The 7470-nt window shown below is 51.7% G+C and overlaps 1 long non-coding RNA gene across 1 annotated transcript; it reads left to right on the plus strand.

Moving 5' to 3' along the window:
* Positions 1-1445: 1445 nt before the first annotated feature.
* On the plus strand, positions 1446-5586 carry LOC122174313 (uncharacterized). The gene is made up of 2 exons (XR_006175948.2): positions 1446-2839; positions 4752-5586. It is a non-coding gene; the product is annotated as an uncharacterized LOC122174313 (long non-coding RNA).
* Positions 5587-7470: the final 1884 nt, after the last annotated feature.

The raw sequence follows: 7470 nt of genomic DNA on the forward strand, positions 1-7470 counted from the left end.
TGGAGGGTACCACATGTTACAAAAGCCAGTCAAGAATCTGGGGCGCTGTGTTATGGTAGGATTCGGCTGTTGCACAGTTTCGGTTGTAGCTGGTGGTGTGGTTTTGGCAGAGCCCAGGGGCCAGTCCGTTGTCCCACTGAAAACCACATGGACCTGGTGGTTGCTGCTGGGAGAGCGCATGGTGAGGATTACAGCTCAGCATTGTGACAGGCCAGAACGAGAGAGGTCCTGTGGCTGGGTGAGTGTTTGGGGGACCAGACGGGAGCCCCACACAAGAAGGCAGAGATCCTGCTGGAGGCAAGGACGTGGCTGGGATGGAAGCAAGCGCTGACTCTGAGGCTGAATGACATGGGGGCAGTGGGAACGGGACACGGTACCACCCTTCAGTGATCTGTGTTACTTTATCCCATTCTTGGTTTAAATAGTGAAAAAAGCAGCCGGTGTTTCTGACCGAGTGTTCCTGAGCCTGGCTGGCAGGAATTCCAGCATCTGCTGCAGTCCGGCCCAGTTGCAGCACCAGGATGTGGCCAGGAGCTGCTAGACAGGTTTGGTAGCTGAGTAGGCAGGTACCAGATGGTGTCTTGGGTGGATAGTGGCCAGCCCAGCAGCTCCCATATGCCGTGGTGATACAGCAGATAATTGTAACCCCAAATCCCTTTATCTGGTGAACCTGCCCCCCAGGGTCCTTCACCTTCACAAGGCTTGTGAGCAGAGTGGTTTTCAGTGTGGTCTGAAAAGGGACTGTGTGAAAAAATGGCCACCTCTTAGTCTGCAGATCAGGCCCTGTGTGAATTCAGTGTCCCGGCTGCAAGACGGAAAGAACCCGGCTGGAATCCCAGGTGCAGGGGGCACGTTCTGGGTCCGTCTGATTTGCCTGGCCCGTGGGAGAGGGTCATTAAGAAATATTCTGGCTGGTATTTTTTCTGTAAAAGACCCAACTGCATTTTGTTTGGTACAAATGCTATTGCAGGGGACTGTGAATGTGCTTTGATGTCTGGCTAATATGCAGTGGTGCTTTTCCTCCTTCTTACGCTGAATATCTGCTTGGTGAGAAAAGGAACTGTGATCTGGCTCAGTCAGAATGGAGTGCTGTCGCTCCCTGTCAGCCGGGGTCCTGGCCCTGTTCGGCCGGGGGAGCAAAGGGTCCTGCTGTTCTACTCCACAGTAATCTCCGTGCAAAGGAGCCCAGGATGTGTGTGGTTCATAGACTTTAAAACCGATTGTCTCATTTGTTTGTTCCACATGCTGAGAGGGATCCCAAATACAGATAAGACGGCTGCTCAGAAGCAGATGTATTTATTTTCCAGCTTCTCCTTGCGTGTTCACAGTGAGCCGGCAGGGGAAGCCACCCTTCAATATGGGTTGTGCTTCCATCTGTAGAAGAGGTTTCCAACCGTCAGAGGTGTGAGGTTTTGGAACAGCCTCCCAAGAGGAGGAATGGGGTTGGCGTGGCTAGGCAGGCCAATAAACTGCCCAGGCAGCATCTGAAGAAAGAGACAGGAGCAGGGCGCTAATTCGAAATGGGCGCAGCCGGGCAGAACAGGAGGGGCCCGTATAAAGCCAGGAGCTGAGTGCAGCGATGGGGGCTCCCTGGGAGGAGGGAGCTGGGGCTGTCCAGCCCAGAAAGGGGGAAAGTCAGATAAGTAGGAAGAAGCCCAGGGAAACAGCAGTGAGGAGTAGGACCATACAGACCTTGGCTGCTTTTATAAGGTCCCTGGGCTGGGTCCAAGTGTAGAGGGTGGGCCCGGGCTCCCCTACCAGCCACTGGGAAGTGGCGCAGGAGATGCCAGTCGGACTGTGGGTCTGGAAGACTTTGATTTCCCCAGAAGGGTAGGACCTTAGTGAGCTGGTCGGAGGGCCAAGCCACAAACAGGAAGCAGCAGCTCTGGGAGTGAGAAGAGCCACAGGGTGACAGAGACGGCGGGTAGAGAGACTGCCAGAGGAGGGAAGCACAGTGCCTGGCAAGAGCTAATCCCCAGAGCCGCCAGGAGGAGGCGCCACATGCTGTGACAGACACTTTGCTCTGGTGGCCCCTCAGTCGGAAAGCCAGCATATTGGTCGGTTTCGATGTCATCTCTTGCCTGTGTTTTGTGTTGGCAATGTTCCTTTGCAAACCCTGCTAATGAGGCTGCTTCACGGGATAATATTCAGAAGTAAGTTCACTGCACATTTTATCCTACGAGTCCTTGAAGTGGGCAGTTGGGGGCTGGGAGTTCTGCAGTGAGTTGGAGGTTTAAATGACAGTAAAAAGGACTTGGCGTAACACTGGAACAAAGGGGCCTCGCAAATTATTAACCCCCCCTTTCCTGGCACGAGCAGCCAAGGGGTGCACAGGCTGAAATACCGGCTATGCCGGGTGGGCAGCTTGTTGATCAAAGTTCACATCTGATCTTGTTGTTTCAGACATTGGTTATTTCATTGACATTTCTGTCTTCCAAGTTTTACCTGAGTGAACAGATTACTCACCAAAAACTGGCTACGTTTGGCAAAGTTAATTATAAACCAAAGAAGGAGGGAGAATTTAGCCAAAGCAATTGTGATGGGTCTTAAGACCATGAAAACGGTTGGGTATGTGGTGGAAATAGAAAGATCACAAAGGGGACATATCTCTGTTGGCCACTGGTCTGTCACCTGGACACTGATTTTTAGACACCTCAGATTGAAATGACTAATATGGGTTGTCTCTGTTCATTTCAGCCTCACTTCTGATTTTCATTTTTACAGTAAGAAAATTCATAAGAACAGCCATAATGGGTCAGACCAAAGGTCCATGTAGCCCAGCAGTCTGTCTTCCAACAGCAGCCAATGTCAGGTGCCCCAGAGGGAATGAACAGAACAGGTAATCATCTAGTGCTCCATCCCCTGTCGCCCATTCGCAGCTTCTGGCAAACAGAGGCTAGGGACACCATCCCTGCCCATCCTGCCTAATAGCCATGGATGGACCTATCCTCAATTAATTTATCTAGTTTTTTTTTAACGCTGTTATAGTCATGACCTTCACAACATCCTCTGGCAAGGAGTTCCATAGGTTGACTGTGCGTGGTGTGAAAAAATGCTTCCTTTTGTTTGTTTGTTTTAAACCTGCTGCCTATTAATTTCATTTGGTGACCCCTAGTTCTTGTGTTATGAGGAGTAAACAACACTTCCTTATTTACTTTCTCCACACCAGTCATGATTTTATAGACTTCTATCATATCCCCCCTTATTCATCTTTTTTCCAAACTGAAAAGTCCTAGTCTTATTTCTCTCTCCTCATATGGCAGCCGTTCCATACCCTAATCATGTTTGTTGTCCTATTCTGAAACTTTTCAAATTCCAATATATATTTTTTGAGGTGGGGCGACCACATCTGCACGCAGTATTCAAGATGTGGGCGTACCATGGATTTATATAGAGGCAAATATATTTTCTGTCTTATTATCAATCCCGTTCTTAATGATTCCCAACATTCTGTTCGGTTTTTTGACTGCCGCTGCACATTGAGTGGATGTTTTCAGAGAACTATCCACATTTGAGTTCCTTCAGAACTCTTGGGTGAATCCCATCTGGTCCTGGTGACTTATTACTGCTTTGTTTATCGATTTGTTCCAAAACCTCCTCTAATGACACCTCAATCTGGGACAGTTCCTCAGATTTGTCACCTAAAAAGAATGACTCGGGTGTAGGAATCTCCCTCACATCCTCAGCCGTGAAGACCGATGCAAAGAATTCATTTAGTTTCTCCACAATGGCCTTATCGTCCTTGAGTGTTCCTTTAGCACCTCAATCGTCCAGTGGCCCCACTGGTTGTTTAGCAGCTTCCTGCTTCTGACGTACTTAATTTTTTTTTGCTATTACTTTTTGAGTCTTTGGCCAGCTGCTCTTCAAATTCTTTTTTTTGGCCTTCCTAATTATATTTTTACATTTCATTTGCCGGAGTTTATGCTCCCTCCTATTTTCCTCACTAGGATTTAACTTCCACTTTTTAAAGGCTGCCTTTTTGCCTCTCACTGCTTCTTTTACTTTGTTGTTTAGCCAGGGTGGCACTTTTTTGGTTCTCTTACTATGTTTAAGAGCCCTAGGATACAGATTGCTTGGTGTAGGAGATTGAATATGGCTATGGAGTGTATTTAACGGTTTTTAGATGCTAGGCACCCTCGGCTCCCCTGAGGTCAAGAGACAACCATGCATTGGACTTCGAGTGTTTAGCATCTCTCTGTCCACCAGAGTGCAGAACTGGCGTGTGCACCAGCATGAACTGCCCATCAGGGAGAGCTGTGTGAGTGCAGTAGAGACTAGCAAGGGCTCTGCTGTGGTGATCACTGACTGGGGAAGGGCGGGAAGGCCAACCCCATGAGTTCAGGAACAGGAGGGATTGGGATTATTTCCAGCCCTCTTTCAGTGTCTGCGCTGTCAGCCCACACGCGCATCATGGCACCTCTGCTAGGAGAGCTGTGTCCTGAAAAGAGCTGGGGCTAGATCTCCGGGGGGTCAGGCAGCTGATCTGCTCCCTGGTACCCGTTGGAAAATACTGCTTCGAAGTTGGCTTTGCAGCCTCTCCTCTTGCCAGCAACTGACAAGCCCAGGGGACACCCCCCCTCCAAGGGGCAGCCGTGCCTTTCTTCTAGCCTGGAGTGTGTCAACGTCTAGGCCCTCTTAGCAAAACCAGTAGACTGTAGGTCACCGTCCAAGTGGAAATAGTGCACCGACAACGCTATAAAATGGTGGTTTCTGTGCCCATCGTGTCACTTACTGGATTCTCTCCCACACAGCGCTGCCCTAGGTCAACATCTGCCTACGGGACCGGAGGCGTGTGAAGTAAGACTTGGCGGCTTCCCCTGGAAGGAAAGGACAGTGACCCGTGGACAGCAGAGCCGTTCTCGGCTATTGCAGCAGTGTGTTTGCTGTCCTCAGCCTGCGCGATCCCAGATGCGGAAGTCGATTTACAAGCAAGTTAAAACATGGATAAGCCTTGATCACAGCATGTGAACACAACGCACATTTCCAAGCAGTGAAACGCGCAGAGTGGGCACTCCCTCCCCCGCCTCCCGCTTGGGGAATTGAAATCAGAAGCATTTTTTTCTCCCCAGAGTATTGATCCATGGGGTCATTGCAACAACTGGGCATCACTGATGCTCCAGCCTCTCCTGTCTCCTCTTAACCCTTTCCCTTGTGCCATAGCAATCCCCGGCTGGCCACTCGGACCAGCGTTACGGTTGCTTTGTGCTACTGGAGTGGTGCAAAACAGCTGGATCTGGCCCGTTGCCATTGACTTACTCAGGCATGTGCTATTGTTTCTGAGCTAGTGACTCGAAGCACTTACACAAGCTATTCCAGCTGGGAGCCAGGTTTGTTTCCTCAGTAGTGAGGACCATGGCCACCTGGGGAGAGCAAGGCTAAGAAAGAATTTGACTGTAGGAAGCTTTGCATAATTATACCACTAACCCTGTCAAATGTCAGGCAGCTGTTGAGAGGGCTGCCTGGTCTTTCCCAGAGAGAAGCCCCCCACTGACTCCTCACTCCCCCCCCTGTATGTGTGCACAATGATACAATTGTGATGTTGTATGATACCATCATAAATTACATGATTACACGCTGTTTCCCCCAGGACTGCGTGACAGGCGATGGTCTGTCCCTGCCCTCCCAGGCACCAGGAGCTGCTCAGACCACTTCTTTCCGTGTCCAGTCTGTATTTTATTCCCGCCCCTTCCACCAACACCTGAACCGTGCGACATCCCAGTTTGTGATCCCTACGGCTTTCTGTTCTTCTCTGGCAGGGCCTAGGACAAGAGCTCTCTCCTGCCCCTCCCTGGAACCCTTCCTTCCTGGCTTTTATCAGGGTTAACAGAGGGCTAATTAGTTCCTCACCTCCCCACCCTCTCCTCCTGATTTGCCAATTGCTCAATCGACCAGCACTTGGGACACTAACCGAGGCCACAGTGCCCAGGGTGCTGACCCCTCTGGCAGGCCTCAGCCCTGGGGCACAGACTCGTGTGGTGCGCAGGAGGGGCCAGCTGTAGGGATGAGTCGAGGCTGCCCAGAGGAGACTCTCGTCTGCAGGGTCCTGCCTTGTTAGCTGGGGAGGTTGGAAGGGGTGTGGTGAATGAGGCAGGGACGTGCAGGGTGAGCCAGGCTGGCCTTGTGCTTAAGGCAGCTGCCATTTTTTATGTCGTGCATCTGAAAGTCCCGCTGGTCGCCGCTGCAAATCGGACAATGTGTTCTGTGCTGGGCGCGACTCAGTTAGTGCCGGGAACTGGGGGAGGGGTTTTCCTACAGTCACTGAGTGGCAGCCAGGCAGGGTGTTAGGGGCCTGGCCCAGGGCTCTGCACAATGTGAGCAATACCCCCCACCCCCGAACATCTCCTGCAGGGCTTCACTGGCCGGGGGCAACCTCCTGCCTCTGGCTCATTGACTCGGATATTCTCAGTAACGTGGGGGAGCTCATCAGCTAGCGGGCAGGATGGGTCCTCCTCATCTTCCATGCCCAGCCGTTCACCGCTAGGGCTGACAAAGCAGGAGATTGAAGGGCTGCCGGTTTGGGTTTTTATGCTGGAGTCTCCTGACAGTCTGTATAAGGCTCCTGAAGCGTGTGTGACGGCTGAGGCCTACGCCACGACTGTAACGCAAGTAATAACACAGTCAAACCAAGAATCAAGCCCCTTTCTACTGGGCTATTTATATTTATAATGTATTGGTGCTCCTCCGGTGGCATCCAGACTCGTTACATCTCAAACCAGGGTTCAAGTAACAAGACTGAACGGTGAAAGGGAGCAAAGAGGCAGGCTTTAGATCAAGTGCAGGTAGGATTGATAATATTTAAAAACCGGATACTCCAGCAGGAGTGCCAGAACCTCCCCTGCCCCGCCTCTTCCCGAGGCTCCGCCCCCATTCACACCTTCCCCTGAGGCTCTGCCCCCATCCAGGCCTCTTTTCCCCTCCCACCCCCCTCGCTTGAGTCAGGAGGGACATGCCTGTGGAGCCGGGCTCGGAGCTGCAGCACCTGATGCAGGTAAGAGGTGGCTCTGGCGGAGTAGGGCCTGGTGTGGGCGATGACCCATCACCTCACCTCCGCCACCTGCAGTAACTGGACTTTTGGTGTCTGGTCAGTAGAACTGACCGGATACTTTCAGGTCCCTTTTTGACTGGACTTTCTGGTCCAAAACCAGGCACCTGGTTACCCTCCGCACTGGTTTGGCTGGCAAGATTACCCGTGTTTTGCCTGGTACACTGTGATTGATGGACCATGAGAGAGGGTGAATGCCATGGTCACGTACCCCCCCCCACCCCCCCCAAAAAAGAACAGCCCATCTCCGGTCTTCACAGGTGCAAAACATCCAGGTGTAGCTGGAGTCGTTCTGTCCCTCGCACCTTCCAATGAGCTGCCTCGCTCAGGGTGATGTTTGCCAACACCATTGCTGCCAGCTCGTCTGGAGGGGCCGGCCAGTCGGGCCTGCCTAGAAATCGTGGTAAAGGAGTAGGTGATTCAAGGCA

The sequence above is a fragment of the Chrysemys picta genome, chromosome 10 (assembly GCF_011386835.1).
Source record: "Chrysemys picta bellii isolate R12L10 chromosome 10, ASM1138683v2, whole genome shotgun sequence".
Classification (NCBI taxonomy): domain Eukaryota; kingdom Metazoa; phylum Chordata; order Testudines; family Emydidae; genus Chrysemys; species Chrysemys picta.